Below are 7,948 nucleotides of genomic sequence, written 5' to 3'. Positions count from 1 at the left end.
CAGCCTCCTGCAAGTCTAGTTCAGTGCAGCTGAAGTGACTGGTCACATTCTGTCTTCCTACAGCTCCTTATATTTTTCTTCCTCCTTCACAGCTTGTAAAGATGTGCCAGGGTGTGCCAGTGAGTACTGGTGAGACCCAGTGAGTACCAATGAGAACCAGTGAGACCCAGTGAGACTCAGTGAGATCCAGTGAGTACAGGTGAGACCCAGTGAGTACCAATGAGAACCAGTGAGATCCAGTGAGACCCAGTGAATACCAATGAGAACCAGTGAGATCCAGTGAGTACCAGTGAGAACGAGAGAGATCCAGTGAATACCAGTGAGAATCAGTGGTGCTCATAGATCAGGTACTGGGCTGATGACCCCTGAGATCATAAGTGTTCACCTATCTCTATCTCTATCTCTGTCTCTGTCTCTATCTCTCTATCTCTGTCTCAGGTTCTCATCTCTGTTTCTGTCTTTCTCTTTCTCCTGATTCAGTGTAGGCAAGGGGTTTTGAGAAAGAGCCAAGACATGTGGCAACCCTTAAGTTTCTTCCAAATGTTGTAAGTGAAGAATTGAAGGTGGAGCCCACCCTTCTCTCTATCACTGGTCTTGACAGCACAGAATTTACACTGTCCTTGAAGCTTGGAAATTGTCAATTTTTCAGGTCAGTGGAGGAGCTGGCTTATTGATTCTGAAGCCGCTATTTGGTAACCATTCAAGATGCAAAGAAGAGACTTTACCTCCCAAATCCTGCCATGCTGCTTCTTCCTCCACAGCAGGGCATCATTTTGCTTGAGGTCTACAGACAAGCATCTTTTCCAAGCATGCTCTCGGTCAGGCAGCTTTGTCTTTGTGCCTGATGTTATTATACTCCCTCAATTTAATATCCTCAAGTCTAGTTATGTGGCCGTGCCAGGTATGCCTAGGTTCTGCTCATCTGAAAAATAGCTTCATGTTATTATAAATAGAACCCACATTTGGCGATGGAAACGCACTGCTCATTAGGTACAGCAGGACAAACCATTGGCTCCTGGCCACACTTTGCTAATGCTGTAATTTCCATGTCCCCCTGGATATGGTTATGAGGCCTCTCTTTATTTCGAAGGCTATAATTGTAAACACATGTCTTTGACTGGATACCTTATATCAGCAACTTCATCTGCCATGCCAGAAGAAGTGCACAGCGCATCGTGACTTCAAAGAAACCCGATGCTGGTTTCTGACTTGAGATAGGTTTGGACTGGGCTATTAGCTTATTGCTAGATTTGAAAATCAAACCCCAGGCTTAGGCTGAAAGGCCAGAGGAGGAAATCCCAGTACCAAAGAGATGAGATTTAAAAACAAGACCAAAAACAAAACTTCAGAGTAGACAGAGTTCATTGTAGTCAACGGGCTGGCAGAACCACTGAATCTGACATACAGAAACTGGAGCCTATTATCAGTTACAGGCATTGTGTTTATTTATGCTGTTACTTCCCAGATATGTCTGAACTGATCTGTGACTGTGCAGTGAGGAAGTTCTTCTGGCTTCTCCACTTTCTTTCAGGGGGCATTTTGGTGAACCCACGGTCCAGTTACGTGCAACAAAATCTTGTTACAATCCCACTGAAAAGCAAACACAGGCATAAGTGCTCACAGATCACTTGTCTGGGAGTATTTGAAAACTTCACTGATCCAACTAGAGTTGTCCACATGCAGTGCATGAATGTGAAGCTATGCACCCAGGCCCTGGAAACCTGCCAGTGGCCACACCCTCAAAGAATGACTTTCTCTCTAGCAGCCATCAACTGTCATTAGCTTCTCTGTAAGAGGTGAGATCTGGAGATAACATCACCTATCTATGTCCAAATGTTGGTTGCCTTGATCTTGGGCACATCTTCTGCAGGTAACAGAGCTGCTGTGAGTTTATTAGTAATGACCATGTCATGTTTAGCAGACACTAACTATTTCACAGAGTTTTGTGTGTGTGTGGTGTGTGTGTGTGTGTGTGTGTTTGTGTGTGTATCTGTTTTAAGGGGAAAATGTTGGATACGATCATATTTTACTGTATAAAATTCTCAAAGAATAAAAGGAATTATAAATTTTAGAACAATAAATCACTAGCCCATCTTAAGCCTCAAAGACTTGGATGACACAAACATGCCACCAGAGCTGACTTATATTTTATGCTATTGAATCAGTGGATACTGTTGAAAAAAATCACAATTCTCGCAATTATTTCTCACTGAGTTTTACGATGACTATCATAAAACCTAAAGCACTTCTGCTCATGGAAGTGTATCTGTATTTCTGGAATATTCTTGTAGAAATTCAGCAGTATCTATGGAAACCCAGCTTCTATTATTAGTTCTTGTCACTGTCGGAAGGTGTGTGGGGACCTTTAATAGAAATGCAGATGGTAGTTTCCTGATATGACCACAGCATGAAAGAGAGTAGGCACTGAACCTCCAAGGTCAGAGTTGTGTTCAGAATTCACCTTAGTGTCAGCTGTGCAGGCCTTACGTAAAGAAAGAAGAGGACCTTTCCCCCCAATACACTGTGAAGCCTACACCAAGGCCTGCCAGCACCCAAGAGTTAAGAATTAGATCTCTTTAAACCAAAAACATTTTTAAAAATTCAAATATATGATATAGCTTCAGAGGGTTGACATTCCCTAATTCATAGACTTATTTTTCCAAATACTCAGTGACACAGCTTTTTCTAACAGGAAATTAAGCCCGGCGACGAAAACTTTGCTTGAAGATTTATACTCATAGTTTTTAGTTTTGTGTATGTGCGCATCTCTGGGTAGGCTTATACATGGGACTTCAGGTGCCTGGGGAGAGCAGAGGTATAAGAACCCCAGAGAAAGGAGTCACAAACTGTTGTGAGCCGTCCAAAGTCGGTGCTGGGAACTGAAATCCTGTCCTCTCCCAGAGCAGCAAGATTTCTTAGCCACTGAGCTGTCTCTGCAGCCTGCAATTGTGGCTGATAGAAAGTGGAGACACAGACCATTTAGTGATAGCAGAGAAAAGAGACTTTTGAAAACCAAGAGCTTCTTATCTATCTACCTACCTAACTCTCTCTCTCTCTCTCTCTCTCTCTCTCTCTCTCTCTCTCTCTCTCTCTCTCTCTCACACACACACACACACACACACACACACACACACACACACACACATAGAGTTTTTCATGTCATGGCACACATATAAAGTCACAGCAGCTTTTCATAACACTATAGACAGCAAAGTGACAAGGGCTCAAAGCTAGAGTAGGGGTCTGTCCCTGATGCTAAGGTTGGACAGGACTGAGTCCCTGCATTTACAGTCTGTCTGCCTTCCTTCCTTCCTTTCCTTCCTTCCTTCCTTCCTTCCTTCCTTCCTTCCTTCCTTCCTTCCTTCCTTCCTTCCTTCCTTCCTCCTTCCCTCCCTCCCTCCCTCTTATCTACCTCCTTCCCTTCCTCCTTCCTTTCCTTTCCATTTTTCTCCCCTTCCTTGGTCTTATTTTTTCTTTACTGTGACTCATTTCAGAGCATCAGTGGAGGGAAAAAGATACATGTCTCAGTTTTGGACTTTTCATTTACTTCAAAGAGAATAAATTTAGGCAGATTACAATTACTTCTATAACTATTGTTCCCTGTGGTAGGTGTTTTGTTGGTTTAAAATCTAACTAAGTTCTGGTTGAGCTCACAAGACCTTGAAGGATGCATTGGTCTGCTGAGTGCTCATGTCAATAGTAACTGATGTTGAAATCAGCTCAAATAATCCCCAAATTGGAAATGACAATAACATGTTGAAAAGTTTGCAAGTAAATCTCAGCTCCACTTTCTCCCAATTTAATTTATGCTTTGCTATAGTTTTAGCCATAAGCATAAATAATTCATTTCAGCAAGGGTCACAGCGAGGTGGCCTTGGATCTTGCCCTTTGTTTCAGTAATCCCTACACATGGGTAGGAATTCAAACTGCTGTCTGAAGGGGCTTTTTTCTTTTCCTTCCTCCCTCCCCTCTCTTCATTTCCACCCCTTTCCTTTCTTTTTTTGCTAAAGATTTTCTAAAAGTTTTAGGGTGGGTCCTAAAGGCAAGAGCAAAGGCCAAATGTCTGAGATGTGAAATTCATCAGAAATATGGCGGTTTTTATGTTTCTCCCCCACTGCTTCTTTTTGCCTATTAATTTCAGAAAGTATAAAAAAAGTTCATTAAGAATGACATTCATGTGGTTACCTCTTGTGGCAATAAAAAAACTCATAAAGAAGGAAATCCACCCAGAACCAGAGTTTTATTTAGATTATCAATCAGGTTAATGCTTTCAGAGCATGTTTTAATTAGCAGGAGTAACTCTTGTGCAGCCCATGTCTATTCTTTAAACAGTTTTTCATTTAGCAAACTCTAGAAGTTATTAGTCATTTATTTGATTTATAAAATGCACTCATCACCCTGGCCTCTGGGCATATTTACAACAGTGATGCGAATTTAATTAATACAATGTTGCTGGGTTCTCCTCAGCAAACGGATTTCCTCACCTCCCTCCCGTAGCTACCGGGAATCAGGAAGAGAGCCAGCTTGTACAGATGGCTTGGGCAACTGGCTCTAGAGAACTTTCAACTGCTGGTGTAAGAGGCACTTCGCAGAAGCCTTTCTCCTGCTGCTCAGGTATCTGATACCTACATAAAGGAGGGTCCTCATGGCTACCTCAGCTGCAAAGCAGTGGGGGCAAACATCTGGAAACACTGCTAAGGTTGCACTCCATCCCTTCCCCAACTCTCCCAAATAGAGATCCCAGGCAAGAGAAACCAGAATTTAGAACATTTCATTTCAATAGCAGGTGACCTGGAGACACTGGATATCCAGTGTCTCCACAGGTGGCTTTTTGTCTTCCAAATCCTGTTACCCTGAATGCTGGGAACAGAGTGGTTAAACTCATACATCTGAAGTCCTGTAGGTTTGGATGAAATCCAGATGATGTTAAGGGTTTTCATCTGCAAAATGGGATAAAATAGATTACATGAGTCAAAAGATAATGTGTAAGAAATGTGTCTCACATAGAGAACTGAGGAAGCAGAGTTGTAGTTCTTTTAATGATAAGTATAGGTGGAGTAACCTGGAGGGCTGTTGGACTTGTTTTCAGATCCTACAAATCACGTTAACACGGAAGTGGCAGGCTCAAGTCATTGGAACTTTTCCCCGAGTAACAAACTCTGGTGACACTTCAGAGCTAGTTTTGGTACCACCACACACAGCCAGAGATCCTTTTTCTTGAGGCCAGGATCATCCCTATCTGCCACAGTCCATTTCTCATGGACTTCAGTCAAGAAAGAAAGCAGAGGAAAAAGAAGGCTCATTGGAACGTGAGTCCCAGCTGTGTTCTTCAGACTGTAGCTCCAGATCTACTCTTTCATCTAAAAGACAGCCCCAGCCCAGAAACACAGTGCTGGAAAAACAAAGTGGCCCTGGAAGAAAAAGGGTATTTAAGGGAGTAACATTCCATTTGGGTACATTGTAGCCATTGGAAACACTGGTCTGGGGAAAGCAGCTGGATTTGAACCAGGGAGGCTGCCTACCCTGGGAAATGGGACCAAACTCTTGGCTACAGGGGCATTCATCATCCTTGAAAAGGAAGCTGGGTTAAGATCCAGGGTCCCTGTCGGCCTTGCAAAAGGAGCTGGGTTGATACCCACAGGGCCTGCTGGAGAAGAGCCCAGGTGCCCAGCAGCTGACCTTGAGAAAGCAACTAGACCTGGGCCTAATGGACCAGCAGACCTTGGGAAGGCAGCTGGACCTAGACCCTGCAGGCCAGTGGCCTTGGAAAGTTAGCTTGGTTGGGGGCCTAAGGGCCCAGAGGCTCTTGGGAAAATTGCTGGATTTGAGCCCTGAAGACTAGCAGATCTCTGAAAGGTACCTGGATTTGAAGCCAATGGCTGGAAGACTGAGGAAAAGCAGTTGGGTTCAGTCCTCCTGATCCTGTCCACCAAGCGCGGAAAGGCTCCAGCATTTACCCCCATTGGGCCACCTGGCCTTGAGAAATGAGCTGAATTAGAGCCCATGGGCCAGGAACCCTTGACATGGCAGAGAGATTTGGCCCTGGAAGACCAATTCCTTGAGAGCTAGGACCTGTGCCTGGGCCTACGGGGCCAGGTACTCTTGTCAAGTTTGGTGGGTTTGTGCCCGTTTCCAGAAGCCTGCAAGAAAGCAGCTGAATTTGCTACTAAAAGACCTGCTGCCCTTAGGATAGGGGCAAGATCTAAGCCTACCCAAGAGGCCACCTGCTCTGGTGTTCAGATTTGGGTCTGGGCCTAGGCTACCCGCTCTCAGGTTGGGTCCTAGGCCTGGGCCTGGAAACATACCCGACCTAGGAGCCGGGTTTGTACCTAAAAAGCTTGATCTCAGAATAGGACTTGGTCCAGGGCCCAGGCCCACTGGCCTAGGATTAGGAGGGCCAGTACCAGAGGATAAAACACCTGCCCTCAGGTTGGGTACACATCCAGGGCCCATGGGGCCACCACTTTTGGGGTCAGGACTTGCTCCAAGGAGCCCACCTGCCCTTGGGTTGGCCGTTGGACCAGGGCTGGGAAGGCCCTCTAATCTGGGGTTAGACATAGGCCCTGGGCCTGGAAGAGCTCCTGTTCTAGGGTTTAAACCAGGTCCTGGTCCTAGTGTCAGTCCCCAAAAGCCACCTGTCCTTGAAAAAGAAACTGCACCTGTCCATCCCTCTTGGAAAAGAAGCCGTGCTTGAGTTATGAGCACCAGTAGGAAAATGTACTCCATTTGAAGCCAATGAGGCTGATGAACTTGGAAAAGAAGTTGGATTCCTTGGAAACGGAGCCAGGTCTCCACCAAGAGAACCTGCTGCCATAAGGAAAGGATCTGAGTTCACACCCATTGGGTGGCCTGTGTTCATAACAGGCCCTCCCTGTGGTCCCAGGGAACCATCTAGCTGTCCTGGAGGTGGCAACGGAGCATGAGTTGAAGGAGTTGACTGCTCTCTAATAATCCAGAGTTCTTTCGTACTTTCTTGGGGATGTTGGTGATAATAGGCTTAGGGCAATTTTTGAAAAGTACCAGGTGCCAGTGTCTTGACCAAGGTCATCCCAGTTCTGCTCCCCAGGAGTGCGTTTGACAAGGACTGCAAAAGGTTTCTCCAGATGGATTGTTTTCCCATACAGGATGTGATGCCCCACGATCAGCACAGAGATTCCCTCAGTGGTTGGTGTAATGTAGGTCTCCCAGGATGTTTCCAGCTAATCTGGTGCAGTAGCGAGCCTTGATCTCCCCCTGTAGTTTGACCAACATCCATTCTGCCAGGGCTCCAGCCCCCATACTGGAAATAACAATTTGCACCATGAGCCTTCCTTCTTTAAAAAAGCAACTGAAAAATTGCAACGGGGGCCGCCGAGCCTCCCACCGCCACCGCCGCCGCAATGAGCCATATTTACAGTTTTTTTTTTTTTTAATACCATGGTTCCATTTGTTATCCTCAGGGGATTCACATCTGATCCAAAGAGCTCTTTCAGCAAGGGAGTGTTGTACCTAGAGTCCCCCAAAGATCACTAAGAGACCAATGCAAAAGCAAAGAGTCTTTTTACTATTACAGTTAACTGGGGATTCTCCGTTCGTCTGACGCAGCAGCAGAGCAGAAGACACCCGGAGTAGCAATGGAACAGGGTTTTTAAAGCAAGGGGGACTTGGGGTCTACAGACTACATAGGAACCGACTCAGGATTGGTTTATGCGAGTGTCAATCATGTTAATAACTTTAAGAGTTACAGTTATCCATTTTTTGGGTAAGCCTGAACAAGTCTCAGGCTTTGTCCGTGAGCTGCCATGGAGGCTGACTGGCATGTAACTGGACATATCAAGGGTGAATAATCTCAATTCTCTTAGTAATCTTTTTAGGTTGTTGCTGTTAACACCTGCTTTGTAATTGAAATAACCAAGGCTGGGAGGAATTCAGTACCTTGATCAGAGCTATGTTGAGGCTCATTAAGGGA

General features: G+C 45.2%; 2 pseudogenes; both read right to left on the bottom strand.

Moving 5' to 3' along the window:
• Positions 1-5,429: 5,429 nt before the first annotated feature.
• Positions 5,430-6,946, bottom strand: LOC114681871 (annotated as a pseudogene).
• Positions 6,947-6,957: 11 nt separating this feature from the next.
• Positions 6,958-7,302, bottom strand: LOC114681870 (annotated as a pseudogene).
• Positions 7,303-7,948: the final 646 nt, after the last annotated feature.

The sequence above is a fragment of the Peromyscus leucopus genome, chromosome 6 (assembly GCF_004664715.2).
Source record: "Peromyscus leucopus breed LL Stock chromosome 6, UCI_PerLeu_2.1, whole genome shotgun sequence".
In the NCBI taxonomy this organism is placed as follows: domain Eukaryota; kingdom Metazoa; phylum Chordata; class Mammalia; order Rodentia; family Cricetidae; genus Peromyscus; species Peromyscus leucopus.
The sequence above is the reverse complement of the archived record's forward strand: the minus strand, read 5'-3'. Positions and strand labels throughout refer to the sequence as shown.